The sequence below is a fragment of the Nicotiana sylvestris genome, chromosome 11 (genome assembly GCF_000393655.2).
Source record: "Nicotiana sylvestris chromosome 11, ASM39365v2, whole genome shotgun sequence".
Lineage (NCBI taxonomy): Eukaryota > Viridiplantae > Streptophyta > Magnoliopsida > Solanales > Solanaceae > Nicotiana > Nicotiana sylvestris.
In genome coordinates, this window is record NC_091067.1 from 139,169,583 (window position 1) to 139,195,748 (window position 26,166).

Here is a 26,166-nt window from a genome sequence, read left to right on the forward strand (position 1 = left end):
GCTTTAGTCCGCAATGATTAATGTTTTGGAAAGCACATTGGTGCATTTCTACAGAATTTCTCTTTATATGAAAGAAGGGTACCTCACAAACAGCCAAAACCACTATAGAATATCATTTGAGTACAATAATCAAACATGCAGTAGAAGACACATTTGTGATATCTTAATCATAAGACAGGGCTCCAACTACTAATCCAATTGGACAGTATCTCCACATTTTTGCCAATATCCTCAACAGAATCACTTCTTAGTGACGCCACAATATCCTCTGGATAACTCTCCTTTGCCTCCTCCAGCAAAATTTGAAATATTTCGTATTCGATATTATTGGAGAGCTTTTGACCTGTGTAGCCTCTGGTACAATCAAGCAAGTCAAGAACAGATCTGAGTGAGCAACATTACAGAGGCACGGATGATAAAAGAAAAAGGAAGTCAATTGATAGATTACCTCCTACTCAATCTATCATACAAGACAGTATTGTCAGTTTGGAGCACCACCACTTTATCGAACCAACGTTCAGGGAAGAAATCACAGCCATGATGATCAACAATATTTCCGACTTGTTCCATCATGTCCTCAAGCTCATCACATACCTACAGCAGCGACGCCATGAAATTTAGAATAGCACAAATTTCTTCATCATCGATTGTAGGAAATTTGACTTCACCCTTTTTAGAGATGGCAAGTAGCTTTTTGTGCATCAATTTACACAATCAATTAAAAACCCAAAGCAATCATCACAGATGAAAAGTGCAATTTTGAGTCTCTTTTCAACAGTGACAATACTAGCTAACCATATATTTTGAAAATAAATTCATCCACTAGCTAATTCGCTATCAGCAAAGAGCGTTCCTTTGATTTCCTATCAGTTGAATAGGAAATAGTGGTTTGCTTAGTTTAAAAGACCAAAATTTGACAAATTGCTAATCTACATTTTGCAAGTGTTGATGAGTGCAGATAGGAAAAAACATCGACAAATTAGCTGCAATGTGGCATGCAAAGGCTCAATTTGCGTTAGTAACAGCAGAAAAGATCTCTCTTCTTATTCTTTGACAAAAAACCTCTTATATACCTTATCCTTTCTCTTTAGTGAACATCATAACATAGAAAGAAGCATTTGGGATGCAAACCATATAGGAAAGTTATAAGCCAAAAACGGACGTATTAAGAAAATGAGAACTTCATTCCAATGCACTGCAGTCCCAACAAAAAGCGCCTTACATTTGTTAATCCTATTAAGTGAATTCGCATTTTCTATTGCTAAATTTCAATTATCATTGTTTATCCCACATTCAGATATCATCTCCTTAGTTTGTCAGAGGGTTTCTGCACTTCCCTCCGACCAATTATCTTTGATGATATTTGGGGGCACTACCCCAAATACCTTTACAACATCAAAGGACCAAAAGGAGGCAATGAAGAAGAAACAACCCCCATTTTTTTTTGATAAGGTAAATTGTATTAATCAAAAGGGAGAGAAACTCCCGTATACAAGAAGTATACCAAAAAGTAGAGAATTTATATCAGAACATGATTCTCTACAAAAGACGCTCAATCTTCTATACAAATAGTGGCTATATGAGTGCACCAAAAAGCGATCAAAGATAAAAAACTATTCTTAAGATGTGAAAAAGGAGACTCAATCCCCTCAAAAGCTCTCCTATTTCTCTCTCCCCAAACTATCTACATGAGAGCTAACGAGGCGAACTTCCACGCCTTTTGCTTTCTTCTTCTACGGAAACCGGCCCAGCTATATAGCATTTCCTTTACAGTTCTTGGCATCACCCATTAAATACCAAAAAGGTTCAGGATCGCCCTCCACAAAGCCGAGGACACAGGGCAATGCAACAAAAGATGATCAACTTCTTCCCCTGAGCTTTTACACATATAGCACCAACTAACAAGTGTAATTCTCCTCTTTCGAAGATTCTCAGCAGTCAAAATCACTCCCCTCGCCGCTAAACATGCAAAAAAGCACACCTTCGTGGGTGCCTTAGGAATCCAGATCGAGGAGTATGGAAAAGAGACCTCCTCTCTCACCAACATACTCTGTTAAAAGGACTTTACGCTGAACAAACCATCGCCACACAAACCCCATCTCCAAGAATCACAAGATGGTTGAGGCCTGTCTTGCCCATATAGCAGTGTCAATAAATCTTGGAGCTCCACAATCTCTCAATCTTGCATGTTCCTTCTAAATGAGAGGTCCCATACTTCTCCCCCTTCATGCTCCTTACGAATCTGTTGGACCATCAATTCCTTCTGGTTTGAAACTCTAAAGACGTGGGGGAAGGAGACCCTCAGAGTATCCTCTCCACACCACCTATGATTCCAAAAGCTGATTCTCTTTCCATCTCCCACCCTATAAGAGATGTTGCCACTGAAGGATTCTCAATTCTTCATGATGCTCCTCCACATGCCACACCCGAAAGGTGTTGTGATTGCCTTGGTCCTCCAACCCCCTCCCGTGAAATCGTACTTTTCTACTATGACCTCCCTCCATAGAGCATGCTCTTCTACCCCGAATCTCCACATCCACTTCCTCAACAAAGCTTTGTTGAATATCCTAAGATTTTTCACTCCAAGTCCACCCCACTTCTTTGGGGAAGTGACTGTCTGCCAATTCACTAGATGATACTTTCTAGTTCCATCCGCTGCATCCCAAAGAAAATTCCTTTGAAGCCGCTCCAGTTTTTCTGTGATGCTCACAGGAGCTTGCAACAGGGACAAGTAATAGGTGGGCATACTCGATAAAGTGCTTTTTAATGAGCACTTCCTTTCCGCCTTTTGACAAGTATCGTTTCTGCTAGCCTGCTAATCTTTTTTCAACCCTTTCGATCACTAGATTCCAAACCGTAGTATCTTTATGCGAAGCGCCCAATGGGAGACCCAGGTAAGTAGTGGGAAGGGAGCCCACCTTACATCTGACAACATAAGACAAAGCATCAATGTTAGCAACTTCACCCACCGGGAAAATCTCACACTTGCCGAGGTTGATTTTGAGACCTGATACTATCTGAAACCACTGCAGGACCAGCTTCAGGTAGGTCAACTGATCCATATCGGCATCACAGAAAACCAGGGTGTCATCTGCAAAAAGTAAATGAGAGATTCTTCGGGCACTGGGCATCCCGATCGGACCTGAGAATCCTCTCAAGAAGCCTCCGCCCGCCGCACGATCCATCATTTTACTCAAAACATCTATTACTAGAATGAATAGCATGGGGTATAGGGGGTCTCCTTGCTTGAGCCCTGGAGCTGCCAAAGAAACCACACGGGCTACCATTAACCAGGACAGATAATCTGACTGAGAAAATGCAGAACTTGATCCATCCCCTCCATCTTGCCCCAAACCTCATCCGCATCATAATGAAATCCAGGAACTCCCAATTGACATGGTCGAAAGCCTTCTCAAGGTCTAACTTGCATAGTAAGCCGGGATCTCTATTTTTCCTTCTGGAGTCTACAAGTTCATTTGCCACCAAAGCGGCATCCAGTCTACAAACGCATTCTGGGAGGACGAAACAGACACGTCAAGAACCTCCTTGAGTCTATTGGAAAGCACTTTAGAAATAATCTTGTAAATGCTCCCCACGAGACTAATAGGCATATAGTCACATATACAAGATGCACTTTCTTTCTTAGGCACAATAGTAATAAAAGAAGCATTGATACTTCTTTCGAAAACACCATTCACATGGAAGTATTCAATGGCTTCCATAAAATCCCCCTTAATGGTGTCCCAACAGAGCTGGAAGAAGGCCAAGGAGAAACCATCAGGGCCGGGGGCCTTATCACCAGCACAACTCGACACAACCTCGTGCACCTCCTCCTCGAAAGCCCTTTCTATCCACTCACTGTCTCCCTCCCCTATGTGTTGAACTCTGTTCCCCCCAAAGTCGGCCTCCAACTAACTTCCTCTTTGTATAAGTTCTCATAAAACCCTACTATCGCCCATTTTACCTCCTCCTCTCCCTCAATCCTCACCCCATCCACAACTAAGGACTCGATGAAGTTTCTCATTCGATTCGCAACCGCCACCCTGTGGAAAAATTTGGTATTCGAATCCCCTTCCTTTAACCATAGCGCCCTCGATTTTTGCTGCCAACTAATCTCCTGAGCTATTGCTAACTCGACTATTTCCCTCTTAACCTCCCTAATCTCTCTTTCCCAGATTCATCTAACTCCCTCGCCCCTTCCATTCTCTCTAGATCCCCCAATTCATGCATAAGCTCCCTCATTTTAACCTCTACCCTCCCAAAAACCTCCTTATTCCACCTAATAATATCTCCCTTAAGCAATTTAAGTTTCTTCGAAAGGCGGACTGAAGGTGTCTCTGATACCCTGTAGCTTGTCCACCATACTTTCACCTTGTCACCAAATCCTGGCACCTTCAACCACATGTTCTCAAATCGGAAGGGAGCACGCACCCCCTTCCCTCTGCATCTATCTAGCAAGATAGGCAAATGATCCGAAGTCAACCTAGGTAAAGGAATCTGCAGCACGTTCCACACCAGCTCATCCCAGGAGGGCGATATCAGAAATCTATCAAGTCTAGACCTTGATTTGGAATCCTCCGCCCTGGCCCAAGTAAACCTTTCCCCTGACAGAGGAAGATCAATGAGAAAGTGATCATTGATGAAGTCAGAAAAATCCTCCATCGCCCTCGAAATTATACTACACCCTAATCTCTCCTATGGAAATCTAATAGTGTTAAAGTCTCCCCCCATAACCCATGGAATGTCCCATTCCCCCATCATATTAGCTAGTTCCTCCTAAAAAAACACCTTGGACTCTTCTCCTACCGGTCCGTACACTCCCCCAAATCCCCACTCCACCCCACTCACTCTATCTTTGACAAGAGCTGCTAAAGAAAAAACTCCCTTCTTAATATCCTTTACCTCCAAGCTTCTATCATTCCACATTAGAAGAATGCCCCCGGCACTTCCCGCTGTTGGAACCCAGTCATATTTTACCCAACTACCTCCCAGACACTCCTTACAATCACATCCGACAAAACTTCCATTTTTGTCTCCTGAAAGCAAACTAGGTTAGCACCCTACTCTCTAACTCCCACTTTGATGATGGCCCTTTTGTTTGGGTCATTCATCCCTCTCACATTCTATGAAAGAATCTTAACTTCCATAAGAAACAATATCCCCCTTCTCCCCACCCCCTTTAACTGAGCTCCCTTCCTCCCTGTCACACACCCGCCCCCTTCTCTGGTACACCACTACATCCCCTAAATTATTTTGCTTAACACCTTGACCCAACTCCCTCCCTGTACCATCATAACAAGATTGTTGCTCAATCTCCCTCAACAGTTCTAACACCGTATCTTCCTTCCCTTCAAAAGAAACACCTAGAAACTTCTCAAAGTTTAATAGTTTATCCTCCATCCAGAAAGACATATCCTTTCCTCCAATCCGTGACGAGATTGGACAAGTGTCTTCTATATGTACCCTTTCCTTGCCCCTACCGGAGGAATACAAAGCCATAACATTGCTAGCAATATGAACTTTAGGTGCCGAAAGGATCTCGCCATTTTCTTGAGAGGTATCAATCTCTGAAATTAGCACCACGCTGCTACAGGAATGACCAGAAACACCAATAGGGTAGCAGGAAGGAGGAGAGCATGGAGCCCTTAGCAGCATCTTAACTGGAAATACTGGTCCGGCACTAACATCAGATGGGGCATGCTCAACAATCTTCCCAGAGGAAGAAGAAGCTTGAAGTGTAGCCTCAACACAACTAAGTGTAAGCACGTGATTTTTGACCCTCCCCGAGAATTTTCACATTTTTAGCGTGAATATGTGAAATTGGGTCTAGAATAGCTATTTTAACTATTTTTACTTTATTTCAAAGAAAAAAAGAAAATCACAAAAAATATAAATATAATTTTAGTTTATGTATTTCTCATAAACTTGAAAAATACAAAAATTTTGCACTTTATTTTTGTACTTTGTATAATTTCGAAAATTACAAAAAAAAATATAAATAAAACATAGTTCTATTAAGGTTTTATAGTCATTTTAACTTTGAAAAATACAAAAATATTACGTCATATTTTTGTCTTTATTAAAGAACAAAAATTACAAAAAATAGTTTTATTAATATTCTATAGTCATTTTTAACTTGGAAAAATACAAAAATATTACCTCATATTTTATATTAATATTTAAAACGAAAATTACAAAAAAAAATAGTTTTGTTAATATTTTGTAGCTATTTTAAAATCTTGAAAAATATTTAAAAATATATAGTTTTGTTTAAATACTAGTCTTATTTTTGGTAGTTATTTTGCTTACATAGGACTAGTTAAACAACGTGTTCCTATTTCTCGGGTCCGGGCAAAAGAATAATATTCGGGTTCAAACTACCCGGTTTTAGGCCTAATTTTCGGACCTAGCCCATAATAAACCGTGTCCAGGACACGTGGGGAACCCCACCACGCGTGGGGGACATATGCCTCGAACCCCACCACGCGTGAGGCTCATTTTTCTGGGCAAAACCCAGTACAAAACACGGAAAGCCAACAGAAGGGAGGACTGGGCATTTTTTTTAAAAAAGAAGGAGGACTGTTCCTCCGTCTTCTTGCTGAAGAAAAACGAGAACCCTACTGAGGACCCCCCCCCCCGAACGGAAAACCCACGACGACTTTCCCCAGCTCCCTCTCCGTCACCTTCCCCGGCAGCCCCACCATCAACACTCCATGAACGACCACCAATAAACCATCACCCTCCTCCACCCAAACTCCATCGCAACCACCAGCTTCCGCCACCCTCGTCAACGGTTCAAACGACCATAACCACCTCCCCTCCGACGACCCACTGTCGCACCCAACAGGCCCGTCACATTCCCTACTGCCTCACGACCACCTGACCAGCTCCCCCATCGACTCCCTCACGTCCTAACACCACTACACTACTGTCGCACCAGCTCCACCAAAACAAAAACCATCGCTGCTGCACCACTGCCCAAACCACCACCAAACGACCACCCCGTCTCCTTCCGAACCCCATCGCAACCAGTTCCACCGCATTCTTCACCCATCACCCCGTCGAACCCAGCCCCTAAAAGTGACGAACGTCCACCAGTAACACACCGTGAAAAACCAGTGGCAGCCACGGTTCATGCTCAGTCCATTCGAGTTCGGGTTTTAGGGCGAGCTATTCCGTTTGAGCTGTGATGACTGTTTCCATGGTTTCCCGTTTGAAGTCCGTTCGAGTGCCGAGGTGAGGTTCCAGTTCGTTGGTCTCGTTGCGTCATTTCGCCGACTATGGCTCCATTTCGGTTTGATGAATGAGTTGTAAATCCCCAGCAGTGTTTATCATTAGAGGTTCGTTTTCTAATCTTTGTTTGAGTTGCTATCGGTTACTATCGTGTCCGAGCTTGAATACATGTTATGTTGAAGACTTTGTTTAAATCCGCCGAGTTTTAGTTTAATGCTTATGTTATTGCTATCTCGAATGGGCATGCTAGACGACAGTTGTACAAAAGTTTTCATGTTCGTGACTAGTTTGCCGAATGGGTAGTCGGATCGATTTAATAAGCTCTGTTATAATTTTATTAGTCATTATTCAGTTGTTCATCATATGGTTTAGTTCTAAATGTAGGTTCATGTTTAACTGTAATTCGTCAAAGCTTGAGATACTCTTCATTAGCCATGTGCCCTACTAGCTTCCATTGTTTGATTAATAAATTAGGATTTCTTTTTTAGAAACGAACTTAATAGAAAATATAATCGTTGTAGGTTTACCCTTTAAAATAAAAACGAGACTAGCTTCGCCAAAAATAAAAATGTATAGATTGTGGAGCCCTCGTAAAATATATGTATTAAATACTTAGATTCCGGGACGGGCCGTTTAGTAAATTTCACGGCCCTACCCCAAAATAATAATGCGCTAGTTGCTTTAGGCGCGCCTTTAATAATGTTATCTCCCTAAACTCGGGTGCACATTTATGTGACCCAAATCCAAATCTCAACGGAGTCGAAATATGTCTCTAGTCACGGGCACATTGATTGTGACGTGGCCCGAGATGCATGTCCATGACGTTGCAAATTCCTTTTAAAAAATAAGAATGAGATGAGCCTCGCCGAATAAAAACACAAATTGCGGGGCCCTCAGTAAATACTTGTTTAAAATTACTTAGAATTCAGGAGGGTCGTTTAGCGAATTTCACGGCCTCCGCAAAATAATAACGCGATAGTCTCTTTAGGCGCGTGTTTAATAATTTACTTTCTTAAGCTCGGGTGTGCATTTCATGCGACCCAAATCCAAATCTCAAAACATCAAATAAAATGCGTTCCGGATTGTGGGTGCATTTCATGTGACGCAGTCCAAAGACGTGTTTTAAGCGATGTTCACATTCTTGTAAATACAATAATAATAAAGCGGTTAAAAGTTAAAATTGGCACATTGGTTCATAATTGTATTTTAAAATCAGATAAATAAGCCGAATATAACAGTTGAGCGACCGTGCTAGAACCACGGAACTCGGGAATGCCTAACACCTTCTCCCGGGTTAACAGAATTCCTTATCTAGATTTCTGGTACGCAGACTGTAATATAGAGTCATTCTTTTCCTCGATTCGGGATTAAAATTGGTGACTTGGGACACCCTAAATCTCCCAAGTGGCGACTCTGAAATAATTAAACCAATCCCGTTTCGATTGTCCTTTAATTGGAAAAAACTCCCCTGCGCCCCCGGGCGCGGAAAAAGGAGGTGTGACAGCTCTGGCGACTCTGCTGGGGAATAGACCCAGAACCACTGGTTCAGGGTTAAGAATCCGAGCTTAAAATAATTGTTATTATTTGGCTTTATTTATTATCTGATTTTTACATGTTTGAGCCTAATGTGCTAAATGCTGCTTTTACTGCTTTGATATTACGTGAACTGTATATAAACTGTGCCGAAACCCCTATACTTTCTGAGTCTTCTAAATCATGAAGAAGGGCATACTTCGTATGACTTCTTTTCTGTATAGTGTCAAATCCCAATTTAGAACGAGGTTCGGATAAGTTGCTAAGCCGGTGAAGCTTCTGTATTCCCGGTACGCTGCCCCCCCTCGGCTCGAGCTGTCCGCTCGGGTAAGCCAGGTCTAGAACAAACACCCAGGTTCTGAACCTAGTATAACAAAGCCACATGCCGGATCCCTAGTAGGAACGTTTATTTGCATCATGTGCATTTGACTTAGGGGACTCAACACAGGGGTTGGGTCCGTCTAGGACAAGCAACCTGAAAATAATAGACCATCTTATGGCATCCTATGTGCTACATGTTATATTCAGTCAAGGGCGAATGGGTCATTTGGTCATTTCCAGCATGATGTTATTTTAATCAAAGCATGGGGAACATTTGTGGAATCCAAGAAGCCTTGGAATTCCCTATGTCCCCCACGCTTGCTTTTTGGGAAAGCACATGGGGAACATTTGTGGAATCCAAGAAGTCTTGGAATTCCCATATGTCCCCCACGCTTCATATGTTGGGAAAAACGCATGGGGAGCTTTAGCGGAATCCAAGGAGTCTTGGAAATCATTATGTCCCCCATGCCACATTTTTGAAAATATATATGTATATATAAAATTAAAAAAAAAACATTGGAAATTCAAAAGAAAAAAAAAGATTTTGTACGTTTCCACAAATTAGAAAATTGTGAAAGATGAAAATGACACCGTAGAGATATGCTGCTTATTTTAGAAGAAAGAAAAAACCAATGTCCAAGTAGTGTCGAAACTCTGTCGAAATTTTGAGAATATAAAATAAAAAATATATGTCTTATTAGTTTGTTTTATTAAAAAAAAAGAAAAAAAAAAGAAGCATTAATAGAAAGGAAAATTGTTTGTCTTGCCATAAAAATAAAAATAAAAGGTCTTGTTTTAAAAATATGTGTTATTTATTTGTTTATGAAAATGACAAAATTAAAATAATCCAAAAATATTTTCTCCATTATTAGCTTCTCTAGGAAGTCTTTCTAATTGTTTTCAAAAAATAATATAATATAAAAAAAAAATCCGAAAATATTTTGATTCTCTTTCAGAAGTTGAAAAGAAAATTCAAAATCCAAAAAAAAATATTTTGAGAAGCATTTCTTTTATTAAAAGCAAAATTCCGAATAAAGGAAAAAAAGAGAGCAAATGAAAATTCAAGAATATGTCTTAGAAGTGTTTCTTGTAAAAAGAAAATCAATCAAAAATGCTTCCTTTCTTCTTTTAAAGTAGTTCTATTTGACCGAACTACGCGGGTTTGATTCTCACCGGATGTGAGATACGTAGGCAACCCTCATCGGGTCCAACCCCACCTTCTCAAAAAAGAAGGAATGTTTTATGTTTTTCGTTAATTTGTTTGTTTGTTATGAATGAAAAATAATAGTCTATTTGATTGTTGTGAAAAAAGAATAATAATAAAAAAAATAGAAATGGAAAAGGGTCTTCTCAAAAATAGCTTATTTGCCCGAACTACGCGGGTTTGATTCTCACCGGATGTGAGATACGTAGGCAACCCTCATCGGGTCCAACCCCACCTTTTGCTAAAATAGCCAAAAATCAAAAAAATTAATCTTGTTATAAATAAGTCGGGTGATGTCCAAACCACCTTTTGCTAAAATAGCCAAAAATCAAAAATTTTAATCTTGTTATAAATAAGTCGGGTGATGTCCTACCCACCTTTTGCTAAAAAAGCCAAAAAACAAATAATAATAATAATAATAATAAAAAATACATGTCAAATTTTAGTCTTTGTCATAAAGAAGTCGGGTGACGCTGTTTTATCAAGACATAGCCGAATGTTCCCGAAAGGGACGCCGGAAGGCTGACTTTGCATAAACAGCCACCTTTGGGTCATTTTAAGATTTGGTCCAGTTGATCCACACAACCTTAAAAATCTTCGTCCCCGAGACGTTGAAAGGCCGTGTTTGCAATATTGACTTTTCTAATTTGAAAAACGATAAAAAAGAGTTATAGATAAATCAGGTGATGCTGTTTTGTCATAAATAGCCCAATGCTTTCGAAAGGGACGCCAAAAGACTGACTTGGCATAAACAGCCACCTTTGGGTCATTTTGAGTGGGCCCACACAGCCTTAAAAATCTTCGTCCCCGAGACGTTGAAAGGCCGTGCTTGCAATATTGAGTTTTCTAATTTGAAAAACGACAAAAGAGTCATAAATAAGTCAGGTGATGCTGTTTTGTCATAAATAGCCGAATGTTCCCGAAAGGGACGCCGGAAGGCTGACTTTGCATAAATAGCCACCTTCGGGTCATGTTTAGAATTTTTGGTCCAAGTTGACCCACACAGCCTTATAAATCTTCGTCCCCGAGGCGCTGAAGGGCCGTGTTTACAACGCCAAGTCTTTTATTGTAATTTGAAAAGAAAAAAAAATCAAAGAGTCAGCGGTCATGTGAATACCGTCTTTTGTCATAATAAGCCGAGCCAGCTTCGGCCGCATCTTAAACCGTTCTTGCCGAAATAGCCTTAGAGTATCTTTCAGTTGTCGAAAGGTTATTTTCGTAAAAGAATGGACAAGTTTGTAAAGTGTCGAAATAATCCTCCCCGGCCTCAAAATTCATGTGAAAATTGGAAGGGGCCACATTTGCAAAAATAACCGTTCGGTTGCATTTGTCAAACAGAGAAAGGGGGTCAGCCTTTTGTTTTTGAGTTTGTAAATCTTTTGATTAGAATATGTGGTTTGTTCGATTTTCAAGTTTGCAGGTCATCTTCAAACCTTTGAAACCTAGTTTGTTTTAAAATTGAAAAATGTGTATTATTGTTTAGCTTTTATTGGGTCCGAACTACGCAAGGTCTGATTCATGCGGGGTCATGATACGTAAGCAATCTCCATAAGATTCGACCACAACAAAAAAAAAAGGAAAAAAGAGAATGAAAAGAAAAAAAAATAGAAAAAGCAAAATGAAAAAGCAATGAAAAAAAAGAAAAATCGAAAAAACAAAAAGAAATGAAAAAAGAAAAAAAAAGAAAAACATCGGAAAAGGGAAAAGAAAAAAAGATGTTGTTAATAACGAGGACCGACTGAGTCCATTCTAACCTGTTTGTTTTGCAAATAAGTTAAGGTGGTTGGTTTGTGGTAAGCCGGACAATGACACCCGGAATCCTTTACTTGCACCTCATGATGCACACTCTGCGGGGATCAGGCCTGATGACAGAAGCATTCGAGTCCTATTGGGAACTTGTTGACTAAGGGTAATGATATTGAAGTTGGCAATGGTCATTGCAATACTAATGCAAAGCTCAGTGGCTACGATGCCGAGTTTGAAAAATGGGAGGACGCTCCGTTCCTTGGTTAGCAAGAGAGAAGCTTGTGGTGGCTTATTTTGTTGTCATTTCTACTGTCCGGATTATTAAGGTTGTAATTTGGATTTTGTCTTGTGTCAAACCTTCTCATCTTTTCCTTTTGTCATATTAGTTTGTTTAAGTTTTGTCCAGGTTGTTTAGGATTTTTATTCCGGTTTGTTTTTATTTTATTTTTTCAAACCATTTCACCGGTCTAATGCAAAATCCGGTCTTATATTATATCCAGTCATCTTTTTGTTTAGTACTTTTTTTTTCATTTTGTTCAGTGCCGATTCTAGTGACATGACATGCGCACACACTTTGGGCTTAGTCTTTAAAGTTAATCATAAAACCATAGGAAGGTGATCAAAGCATTCAAAGGAAATAAGAACGGTTTGGGATTATTTGAAGCCCGAGTCATGTGGAACTGGGGCAAGTTAAACACAAAGAAAACCGTTAAAGAAAGATTCGCCTAAATTGGCATGAGGGTCGTTCATAATAATGAGAATGAGAGTGTCGCCCAACGGTGTTTTAGAAGTGACAAACGAACAAACAGATGTTGAATATAATTGTCAAGTCCGGCACCATCGGAAGAGACTATAAATCTATTGTTTAATTGTGTTGTTTGCACTTGGCATGTGTCGAAGACTGGAATGACGAAGGCATTTTGTTCTGCTACCCAAACACGTTATCCTTCGTTAGCCCTTTGAGCCTTATTTATTTTCTTTCATACCCATCGTTCGGAATTAGTAGCAACGAATAAAATACGCAAGCATGGCAGGTAAGAGAAAAGAAAGAAAAGAAAACAACAAAATGGAAAAAGAAGAATAAAAGGAAAAAAGAAAAAGAAAAAAAAACGACAAAAGAAAGGAGAAATGAGAAAAGAAAAGGCAAAAGAAAAAGAAAACAAAGATAAGGATGAGTGAAAAGAAAGTCACAAGAAAAAGAGGAATTGGGAACTACGTTTGACCTGATTCCTCAAAGAGGATACGTAGGCGCTTCACGGCTCGGTCATAGTTTTGAAAAATGAAAAAATCATCAATTAAAATATCCCCAAGCAAGAAACCGGGGCAAAAGTTGTGTTTGTTGTAAATAAATCTAATTCCGAAGGTTGTAATTAATAACCCAAAATTAATGCATTTTTGAGCCTTTTATACCCTTTCTTTCTAGCCCTATCCAAAACCCACATTACGGTCCAAAGAAAGACCTTCCGATCAGTCTTCAAAAGATGCCAAGTCAGACAAATGAAGAGTCTTACCGGCGAACATAACATTCTGTTCCACAGCAGAAAGGACTCTAATCTCCAGCAGGAAGAGTCATACCGGCGACACTCCAAATCCCCAGTTGGAAAATGATACAAATGAGAGAGTCTTATCGGTGAAAACCTTCACAGGCACCATAAGGCGATGAAAGCTGAGAGAAAAGCCAAAAATGAGAGAGACTTGATAGTGAAAACCCTTCGGGCACTACAAGTCGAATAAGATTGAGAATCAGATGGGGAATCGCCGATTGAAGATCTTGAAAGATGATTGACGGTAGAGGATAGGCCACATACGCATGTCATGGCCATTAGAGTCGGTATCTGCATTTGATAGGTTTTTATTTATAGTTTCTTTTGTAAAAGAGTCGTTGTTTCCTTTGTCTTTTATTTTGTTTCTGTTATCTTTCTCCTTTCATAAAAAATTCCCCAATAGAGTCTGTCCGGTCAGAACAAGTATGAAATGACTTCGAATAGGCCATCAGCTTTCCAAAATGAGATCTGACTAGTACATCCAAGTGGTATAGTCAGCGAGGAACAAGCGCGAGGCCAGTGTCAAAACATATATCCCCAGCAAAAGGCCCATGAACAGAGCAAGGAGAGCAGTGAGCATGATTTTGCAAAATCCATACTAGACTAAGAGGTCGGGGAAATGCCAGTTTCCAAGCTATGCCACAAAAGAAGAGGGATATCCCCCAGGAGGAAGGGATTATCCCCAGCACATAATATCATCCCCAACAAGTTGTGCAACGCAAAGCAAGGAAGGAAAAAGGAAAAGCCATCCCGTTGGGAGTATCACAACCAACCACCATGTTTTAAACTAACAAATTTTGTCTGATTTGAAACAGGTAAAGGAAATGGCATTGAGGCAGAAACGCATGCCACAAGGGATATTATCAAACTGGGGCAGAAAACTTTCCTTCCATTTAGAAAATTTTCTGGAAGTCAGGTACCCCCAGTTGATAACATTTTACCCCCCAACAGGTAAGTAAATCAAGGGAGGTATTCTTTGAAGGGAGAAGCTATGCAAAAACAAAACAAGGAAAAAGAAAAAAAGAATAATAAAAAGAAAAACAAAAAGAATAAAAAGATAATAATGAAAAAAAGGGTAAAAAGTCATCCCCATCTAAATAATCCCCAGCAGTTTCGAGGGAGGACAACACAGTTAAGTAATTAATTAAAAAAAAAAAAAGCGAAGGTTTCATTAATAGGAGACGCACTTCCTAGTTTACATTAGAGTTCTACCCATAGGAGATGCATTTCCTCCTAAGTTTTAGTTTCACCCATAGGAGATGCATTTCCTCCTAAGTTCATTTTAGTTTCACCCATAGGAGATGCATTTCCTCCTAAGTTTGAGTTTTACCCATAGGAGATGCATTTCCTCCTAAGTTCATTTTAGTTTCACCCATAGGAGATGCATTTCCTCCTAAGTTTGAGTTTTACCCATAGGAGATGCATTTCCTCCTAAGATTGTTTTAGTTTCACCCCATAGGAGATGCATTTCCTCCTAAGGTTGTTTTAGTTTTACCCATAGGAGATGCATTTCCTCCTGAGTTTAGTTTTTACCCATAGGAGACGCATTTCCTCCTAAGTTTATGTTTTACCCATAGGAGACGCATTTCCTCCTAATTTAAGTTTTACCCCCTAGGAGACGCATTCTCTCCTAAGATAGAGACCTAGTCTGATGAACCTTCTCCTAGGATCAAAATCTTAGTCTGACGAATTTTTCTCCTAAGATAGAGACCTAGTCTGACGAACCTTCTCCTAGGATCAAAATCTTAGTCTGATGAATCTTTCTCCTAAGATACCAAAAACAAAAAATGACCTAGTCCGATGAACTTTCTCCTAGGATCAAAATCTTAGTCCGATGAATTTTTCTCCTAAGATAGAGACCTAGTCTGATGAACTTTCTCCTAGGATCAAAATCTTAGTCTGATGAATCTTTCTCCTAAGATACCAAAAAGAAAAGACCTAGTCTGATGAACCTTCTCCTAGGATCAAAATCTTAGTCTGACGAATTTTTCTCCTAAGATAGAGACCTAGTCTAACGAACCTTCTCCTAGGATCAAAATCTTAGTCTGATGAATCTTTCTCCTAAGATAACCAAAAAAAAAATGACCTAGTCTGACGAACTTTCTCCTAGGATCAAAATCTTAGTCCGACGAATTTTTCTCCTAAGATAGAGACCTAGTCTGACGAACCTTCTCCTAGGATCAAAATCTCAGTCTGATGAATCTTTCTCCTGAGATACCAAAAAGAAAAAAACCTAGTCTGATGAACCTTCTCCTAGGATCAAAATCTTAGTCCGACGAATTTTTCTCCTAAGATAGAGACCTAGTCTGACGAACCTTCTCCTAGGATCAAAATCTCAGTCTGATGAATCTTTCTCCTGAGATACCAAAAAGAAAAGACCTAGTCTGATGAACCTTCTCCTAGGATCAAAATCTTAGTCTGACGAATTTTTCTCCTAAGATAGAGACCTAGTCTGACGAACCTTCTCCTAGGATCAAAATCTTAGTCTGATGAATCTTTCTCCTAAGATAACCAAAAAACAAAAAAATGACCTAGTCTGATGAACTTTCTCCTAGGATCAAAATCTTAGTCTGATGAATCTTTCTCCTAAGATAACCAAAAAACAAAAAATGACCTAGTCTGATGAACCTTCTCCTAGGATCAAAATCTTAGTCTGACGAATTTTTCTCCTAAGATAGAGACCTAGTCTGACGAACCTTCTCCTAGGATCAAAATCTTAGTCTGATGAATCTTTCTCCTAAGATAACCAAAAAACAAAAAATGACCTAGTCTGATGAACCTTCTCCTAGGATCAAAATCTTAGTCTGACGAATTTTTCTCCTAAGATAGAGACCTAGTCTGACGAACCTTCTCCTAGGATCAAAATCTTAGTCTGATGAATCTTTCTCCTAAGATAACCAAAAAACAAAAAATGACCTAGTCTGATGAACCTTCTCCTAGGATCAAAATCTTAGTCTGACGAATTTTTCTCCTAAGATAGAGACCTAGTCTGACGAACCTTCTCCTAGGATCAAAATCTTAGTCTGATGAATCTTTCTCCTAAGATAACCAAAAAACAAAAAATGACCTAGTCTGATGAACCTTCTCCTAGGATCAAAATCTTAGTCTGACGAATTTTTCTCCTAAGATAGAGACCTAGTCTGACGAACTTTCTCCTAGGATCAAAATCTTAGTCCGATGAATCTTTCTCCTAAGATGCTAAAAAAAAAAAATTGAAAAAAAAGAAGAAAAAAAAAGAAAGAAAAAAGAGTCATTTTCCTAAATCCAGGCGCCCACCTGTATAACGAGAGGCATACATTTCAGTCTTTTATTTTAAGTGTTGAAATTGGGAGCCCGCCCAGATAACAGAGGCATAAATTCAGTCTTTTTATTTTTAAGTGTCGAAGTTGGGAGCCCGCCCAGATAATAGAGGCATACTTTCAGTCTTTACTTTTCAGGTGTAGAAATTGGGAGCCCGCCCAGATAACAGAGGAATACGTTTCAGTCATTGAAGTTAGGCGCCCACCTGTATAACAAGGGAATACATCCTAATCTAGTGTTTAGTTCACTCTCAGTACTGCATCAGTAGTATCAGTGGGTTACGATTTTGCTAACGACTCACAAACCTTCCCAGTACAAACTGGGTTAGGAAATTTTGTTTGTTTTGTTTGTTTTGATTGTCAGGGGCCTGCCTGTAGAGCAGAAGATTGTTATATGTCAAAGATTGAAGAAGTTAGGGGTCCGCCTGTAGAACAGCGGGATCGTTCAAAGTCAAGCCGTAACCCATTGGAAGGCAGAAGGCTACAACAAAAATCCCCAGCACTCAATCCAAGATAGAAGCAACAAGAAGCTCGCCCCAAGAATGCGAGTCAACAGTCTGAGAGGGTCAACAAGAGCTAGTCACAAAAACAAAAAAAAAACAAAAAAAAAGAAAAAGAAAAATGAATGAATCCAAAGCACGGAAGGGGAGAACAGATGTGATCTGCTCAAGAACTAGCGCCTACAACTAACAAGTATCAAGGTTCAAATCCAAAGTCCGTACGAAGCACCATTCAAGACTCAAGACCAAGTTTCAGAAGACTTAAGAGATAGGAATCCTTGTAACAAGTAGCTGATAGGTTTAGTTAGTCTTTTTCAGTTTTCATTTTGTTGTAATGACAGGACCGCGGACCGGAACCTCAACGGAACGGCACCTCGATCGGCTCTTCACCTCGGTACACTTCACTATCTCTCCCATTCCCGAACTACACGTGGCCTGATTCCTGTATAACCAAGGATATGTAGGCAGCTCAGATACCAGGGCTCGGTCACATTCCCACCCTTTCCTGAAGTGTAGTCCGTCCAAGTAATGGTCGGGTCAAAAACACGGCTAGTCGTTCTTTGTCGGAAAACTCTTCGTGTTTCCAGTCAAAGAGGGGCAGCTGTAAGCACGTGATTTTTGACCCTCCCCGAGAATTTTCACATTTTTAGCGTGAATATGTGAAATTGGGTCTAGAATAGCTATTTTAACTATTTTTACTTTATTTCAAAGAAAAAAAAGAAAATCACAAAAAATATAAATATAATTTTAGTTTATGTATTTCTCATAAACTTGAAAAATACAAAAAATTTGCACTTTATTTTTGTACTTTGTATAATTTCGAAAATTACAAAAAAAAAAATATAAATAAAACATAGTTCTATTAAGGTTTTATAGTCATTTTAACTTTGAAAAATACAAAAATATTACGTCATATTTTTGTCTTTATTAAAGAACAAAAATTACAAAAAATAGTTTTATTAATATTCTATAGTCATTTTTAACTTGGAAAAATACAAAAATATTACCTCATATTTTATATTAATATTTAAAACGAAAATTACAAAAAAAAATAGTTTTGTTAATATTTTGTAGCTATTTTAAAATCTTGAAAAATATTTAAAAATATATAGTTTTGTTTAAATACTAGTCTTATTTTTGGTAGTTATTTTGCTTACATAGGACTAGTTAAACAACGTGTTCCTATTTCTCGGGTCCGGGCAAAAGAATAATATTCGGGTTCAAACTACCCGGTTTTAGGCCTAATTTTCGGACCTAGCCCATAATAAACCGTGTCCAGGACACGTGGGGAACCCCACCACGCGTGGGGGACATATGCCTCGAACCCCACCACGCGTGAGGCTCATTTTTCTGGGCAAAACCCAGTACAAAACACGGAAAGCCAACAGAAGGGAGGACTGGGCATTTTTTTTAAAAAAGAAGGAGGACTGTTCCTCCGTCTTCTTGCTGAAGAAAAACGAGAACCCTACTGAGGACCCCCCCCCCCCGAACGGAAAACCCACGACGACTTTCCCCAGCTCCCTCTCCGTCACCTTCCCCGGCAGCCCCACCATCAACACTCCATGAACGACCACCAATAAACCATCACCCTCCTCCACCCAAACTCCATCGCAACCACCAGCTTCCGCCACCCTCGTCAACGGTTCAAACGACCATAACCACCTCCCCTCCGACGACCCACTGTCGCACCCAACAGGCCCGTCACATTCCCTACTGCCTCACGACCACCTGACCAGCTCCCCCATCGACTCCCTCACGTCCTAACACCACTACACTACTGTCGCACCAGCTCCACCAAAACAAAAACCATCGCTGCTGCACCACTGCCCAAACCACCACCAAACGACCACCCCGTCTCCTTCCGAACCCCATCGCAACCAGTTCCACCGCATTCTTCACCCATCACCCCGTCGAACCCAGCCCCTAAAAGTGACGAACGTCCACCAGTAACACACCGTGAAAAACCAGTGGCAGCCACGGTTCATGCTCAGTCCATTCGAGTTCGGGTTTTAAGGCGAGCTATTCCGTTTGAGCTGTGATGACTGTTTCCATGGTTTCCCGTTTGAAGTCCGTTCGAGTGCCGAGGTGAGGTTCCAGTTCGTTGGTCTCGTTGCGTCATTTCGCCGACTATGGCTCCATTTTGGTTTGATGAATGAGTTGTAAATCCCCAGCAATGTTTATCATTAGAGGTTCGTTTTCTAATCTTTGTTTGAGTTGCTATCGGTTACTATCGTGTCCGAGCTTGAATACATGTTATGTTGAAGACTTTGTTTAAATCCGTCGAGTTTTAGTTTAATGCTTATGTTATTGCTATCTCGAATGGGCATGCTAGACGACAGTTGTACAAAAGTTTTCATGTTCGTGACTAGTTTGCCGAATGGGTAGTCGGATCGATTTAATAAGCTCTGTTATAATTTTATTAGTCATTATTCAGTTGTTCATCATATGGTTTAGTTCTAAATGTAGGTTCATGTTTAATTGTAATTCGTCAAAGCTTGAGATACTCTTCATTAGCCATGTGCCCTACTAGCTTCCATTGTTTGATTAATAAATTAGGATTTCTTTTTTAGAAACGAACTTAATAGAAAATATAATCGTTGTAGGTTTACCCTTTAAAATAAAAACGATACTAGCTTCGCCAAAAATAAAAATGTACAAATTGCGGGGCCCTCACAAAATATATGTATTAAATACTTAGATTCCGGGATGGGTCGTTTAGCAAATTTCACGGCCCTACCCAAAAATAATAATGCGCTAGTTGCTTTAGGCGCGCCTTTAATAATGTTATCTCCCTAAACTCGGGTGCACATTTATGTGACCCAAATCCAAATCTCAACGGAGTCGAAATATGTCTCTAGTCACGGGCACATTGATTGTGACGTGGCCCGAGATGCATGTCCATGACGTTGCAAATTCCTTTTAAAAAATAAGAATGAGATGAGCCTCGCCGAATAAAAACACAAATTGCGGGGCCCTCAGTAAATACTTGTTTAAAATTACTTAGAATTCAGGAGGGTCGTTTAGCGAATTTCACGGCCTCCGCAAAATAATAACGCGATAGTCTCTTTAGGCGCGTGTTTAATAATTTACTTTCTTAAGCTCGGGTGTGCATTTCATGCGACCCAAATCCAAATCTCAAAACATCAAATAAAATGCGTTCCGGATTGTGGGTGCATTTCATGTGACGCAGTCCAAAGACGTGTTTTAAGCGATGTTCACATTCTTGTAAATACAATAATAATAAAGCGGTTAAAAGTTAAAATTGGCACATTGGTTCATAATTGTATTTTAAAATCAGATAAATAAGCCGAATATAACAGTTGAGCGACCGTGCTAGAACCACGGAACTCGGGAATGCCTAACACCTTCTCCCGGGTTAACAGAATTCCTTATCTAGATTTCTGGTACGCAGACTGTAATATAGAGTCATTCTTTTCCTCGATTCGGGATTAAAATTGGTGACTTGGGACACCCTAAATCTCCCAAGTGGCGACTCTGAAATAATTAAACCAATCCCGTTTCGATTGTCCTTTAATTGGAAAAAACTCCCCTGCGCCCCCGGGCGCGGAAAAAGGAGGTGTGACACTAAGCTTAGGAGCAGATGAGGGGGCGATGGAGCTGGGTCCATCAGAGGCGGGAGGCCGTGAAATAACAACACCATCTACAGCCGATGCCACCCCTAAAGCGGCATCCATCGAAGAAGGGGGAAGGTCACTAGAGCTCGGTGCAGAAATGCCACTGTGTGTAGCACCATTGGCAGAAGAAGGGAGAACGATTGTTCCCATATGCTTAGGAGCTTTGACAGACGCAACTTGAAATAATCTGGGCCCCTTAGGATCAATTCTAATAGAATTAGGAAAAGTTTTTGGGCCCATGTGAGGAGGCCCAGGCCTATACTTGCTGAAAACTTGCCTGACCCTAGGATAATTGGAAGATGACCAGCTCATTCCACCTTTCCAGCTCGCATCACTAACTCATTCACTTCTTTCCCTCCTGTTGAAATTTTGTCTTCTTCTCCTAAAATCATATCACCCTTCTCTTCTCGATCTAACGTCTGATTCCGGCTTAGTCCACTGATCCGGTAAGCCATCCCCTCCTCTCAGAGACTGATTTCCCCTCCCATCCCTTTTATTTGACCTTCCCTTTTCTTCCGCCACTATTTCAGGCATAAAAATAGGGCGAAGTTCAGGGCTCAATCAAACCCTATAACTCAAGTAGCCATCTTCCACCACAGTGGAGATAGGGATTTTTCCCTCTCTCCTTACCACAATCCTCACTCGCAAGAGATCGTGTAAGCTGCATGCGACATCAATAAAAACCCCACAGATTTTCCAATCTTCTTGAATAAGTCAAGACACCAAAGATGCACCGGGAGACCCACCATGTTGACCACCAATGATTCGCTGGTGAAACGAGGGTCTAGACACCCATCGTGCTCCACCCATCTGTCTAGATTTAAGAAGTTCCCATCAAACCACTTGTTTCCTCTTACAAGAATTTCTTAAGCTTGAGACTCATCGACAAAACGAAAGAGATATTGTGTGTCCCCCAGTTGTGATATTTTCAGCCCGTCCTTGTCATTCCATGCCCTTGCTGCCCAGTTCCTAACATCCTCTGGAGAACCAACCCATTTGGAGAAAGACCCAATCAGACAAGATTTCAAGAAGCCCTTGCGCCTGAGAGTGTGCTCCTCAGATAGCAAGAAGTGCGGCTCTTGCCCTACGTCAATCTTTCGATGGCATCTTCCCCCAAGTTCTAGGGCTGGCCAAAAGGTAGCTTTGATGAAACTCATGTTTTCTAGTTTTCTAGATTCTAGAGAGAAGTATGAGTTTCTTTATGTATAATCCATCATATTCTAGATGTTGCTGTCCCAAAAAAAGAAGTGGTGAGATCTGTCCGGAAAAACCTCAAAGGTTAGAGAAATCGACAGTCAGAGCGGGTGAAAAACAGAATGAAGGAAGGGAAGGAATTCTGCAATCTTAAGAAGAAGGAGAAAGAAGTTTTTTTGGCAACTGACTGAAAAGTGATTGAAAATTGGCCGGAAAAATGCTTCCCATCACCAGAAAAAAGAGAAGTGGTCGGAATCTAAAACTTCATGGATGGGTGGGGTCAGAATAAGGGGACGAAGAGGCTGTCCAAAAGAAAAAAGTTGAAATCTGGCCCAGAATTGACTCACGCGCCGGCGCGTGGTGGAGGGCTCGCCGGAGCTTGGCGGCGCGTGTGAGGGTCTTTGCCGGAGCTGTTTTCAGGGATAGGCTCGCGTCACTAGTGGCTCTCCGATGGTGTTTGTAGAAACTCAGGATTCCGGGTTCTCAGGCTCCTCGAGGAGTGTGCCTGAGAGCAACTGTATGTAGAGAGAGAAGGTAGGACGTCACATTAATTTTCCCCTTTGGTATGTGTTAAGAAACAACCACCATAACTTAAATTGGACCATCTGTTCCAAAGGGATAATGATATATACTCCATTAATGAAAGTTTTCTACTTTGAAACCAATTATAGCTTAAATAAATGCCAAGTTAAAACCACCATATCATTCCCTACAACCAATAGGACGCACTATAAGTTATCAAAAACTGCTCATAAATCAAGAAAGTTTAGACCGCGGAAACTGGTTTTCCGGGAAAAGATGAAACGGCATGACTTTTGATATGGGATCCAGGTAAAATGGGATACGCCTCCAGATGACCTATTTTAATATTATAAATAATCACGAATAGTTTAAGAACTTTTTCATTGATGTTACAAGACACTCTTAGTCATTTTCAATATTCAATTCAATTCATCAGAACAAACATATATTATGATTATTTTTTGGTTTACAGTTTGGAACGAACTACAAGCAGCTCAAAACTTAAAACAATAATGACTACCTCTATAATTTCTACTTAAATAAATCTCCAACCAGGGGTGGATCCACCCTAGCATAAGCGGTGTCATCCGACACCGCTTCGTCGGAAAATATTGCTAAATATATATATTTGATTAGTATGCAAAAATGAAATAACTAATAAATCATAGGGTTAAGCGCCTAAAATAATTATGGACATCGTGGGTTCGAACCTCAGTCTTATATATCTGTGTGTTTTTTAATTTTTGAGCATTGTTGGCTGTTGGTTGTTGGCTGTTGGATCTAGGGTCTAGGTGTCAACAAAAGCTAAGTATTTGAAGAGTCTTTTAGTGATAATGTTTGGTTCTTACGTACAAAAAGAAGTATTAAGTATTATTTTCAATTGGTATATTATAAGTCCATTCCAAAAGAGTAAATAACACTCACTGAGAAGAGTTATAGTAATGTACTTTATTAGTAGGACTTAAAACTGTATTATTTTAGTATATGATATCATTATATTGGATTGTTCATTTATTTCTTTAAATAGCGAACACTGCTTACGAGAAATTTTGCGTACGCCATGTCTCCAAACAACTAATAATATCCTTAACGTTGGACCTAAAGCAAACAAATCAACATATTATGCCTTAAGCGCAACTCAATTAGATCTTTTATTCCATTGTGTTGTTTCTATCAATAATTCTTCAAAAAAATAAAGAACTTAAAGCCTTTCGAGACAACTCCCTCAATGTGACTTTAAGCATACCTCGTTTCCTCTTAACAACTTAAATCCGCTACATTTAGAGGCCTATGTTTCTCATTTTATCTTTTATCTCTGCTACTTGTACATTTCAAAAAAAAAACTAACTAACTAAATAAACAACTTGAACAGCAACAATTCTCTCAATCGTCAAAAAAATGTAACACAAAATAGAAATTGAAAAGACAAAATAGGAAAAGCTGATTCTTTTATATTTTTATTCTCCTATTGAACTGAAATCAAAGTCAAACATAGAATTCCGCATTTTTTTATTCTGGAATTAAGAGTTAGGGTATTGTATTTTCAATGTTTAAGACTTACGAGGTCTTCGTTGATGACATAACAGTCGAGAGTTGATGTGCAACTTCTTCTCTTTAACCAAGTCGCCGACGTTGATGTGCCGGAGCTGCGTCACCTCCGCCAGCGCAGACGACGTCGTCGTTTTTCCGGTGCCCGGCGTTCCGGTAATCATTATGTTAGGTCTTCTTCTGCCGCTGCTATTTTGCACCATGGTGATTACTGCGCCTACTGAAAGTTGGGAAACACTTTTTGGTCAGTAACCCAATTATCTAGTGGTGTATACAAGCAGAATATACTTATTTGCTGCTCCTATTTAATGTAAACTTTTTAAAGGGTTGTTTGGTTTTAAGCATACAAAAATTTAATCTCCTAGTAAAGTTATGTTATTAGAATATCTTGTATAATTAGTACTTCTTTCATCCCAATTTTAGGTGAGATTGTTTAATTATATACAGAATATAAGAAAGAAATATGGTTCATGAAAGATTTTGGGGCCATGAATCATCTCATTAAGAGGTAAAATAAAAATTTAAAAGTTAAATTATTTTTATATATAAAAATATGCCATTTACAGACAGATTAAAAGGTAAATTGAGACAGAGGAAGTGTGTGTATATATATTCCTTCCGGTCATTTTTACTTGTCCACGATGGACTATGCACACCCCTTACAGCTTGTTTGGATAGTTGTTACATACTGTTTTATAATGTGTCGTATCGTATTGTATTGTACTGTATCGCTTGATGAATAGAATGTTTGGATAGATTGTGTCGTTTTACTACCGTTTCATGGCATCACGCACCAGTAATATGATGAATAAACTTGCAAATTATAAAATAAATTACGATACGATATATAAAAAGGTAGGGTAAATGATAAAATAAAATTATTTAATAATAATGAAGGGTGAGATTGAGAGAAAAAGACAAGGTAACGATGCGACTACACCAAGTCGATCGTTGCATTAAGTGGCACATTTCATCGTAACGTAACGATGGATTTAACAGTACGATACAATAAAATTTAAGTAACAATCAATACAAACACTGCATTTAAAGTAACAATACGATACAAATACAATAGGTAACAACCATCCAAACAAGTTGTTAAGAAATAATAAATGAGATGCATAATTTACCTTGATACCCATATTAATTGATGTATATTTTTAATAAATTTGAGAAAATAATTTGAAAAGAGTAATTAATATTGTGGGTATAACAGAAAAAAGAAATTGTCTTCTCTTGATATGCTAAAAGTGACAAGTAAAAGTAAAAATCTATTTTTAGAATACTTGACAAGTAAAAGTGAATGGAGGGAGTATATGTAAATGATAGTATGGTGTCTATTTTCGATATTGAACTCCGCATAAATTATTAGGAGAATAATGCTCTACATAAATTATTCAAAATTTAATACCTAAAACAAACAATGTACTACTAATTCCAATATAACTTATACTTTTTTCCAGCAATATAACTTATACTTAATTTAACTTAACTTATACTTAATTTTATGTTATCTTCTGCGTGATAAGATGTGATCAGTGGCTTAGCCAGCTTTTTCGCTAAGAGTGATCAAAGTATAAAGCACATGACTTATATTCAATGGCAGAGCTAACTTTTTCATTATGAGGTCCATATATAAAGAAGTAAACCGAAAAAAGTCAAAGGAATTCAACATATACATAAATAAAAAAGATTAACCTATCTACATGTTGTAGCTCCGCCACAGCTTGTATTAGCAATAAATTGATTGTTATTTACTATATAACAATTCTTGCACTATAATTCATGCATAATAAATTAATCAATCCCTATACAACAATCCATGACCTCAACGAGGTAGGGATAAGATTTGGGTACACATTACCCTCCCCAAATCCCACGGTGTAG

At 39.3% G+C, this 26,166-nt stretch overlaps 1 pseudogene; it reads right to left on the bottom strand.

Moving 5' to 3' along the window:
* Positions 1 to 23: 23 nt before the first annotated feature.
* LOC104225531 (adenylate kinase isoenzyme 6 homolog) lies at positions 24 to 24,659 on the bottom strand (annotated as a pseudogene).
* Positions 24,660 to 26,166: the final 1,507 nt, after the last annotated feature.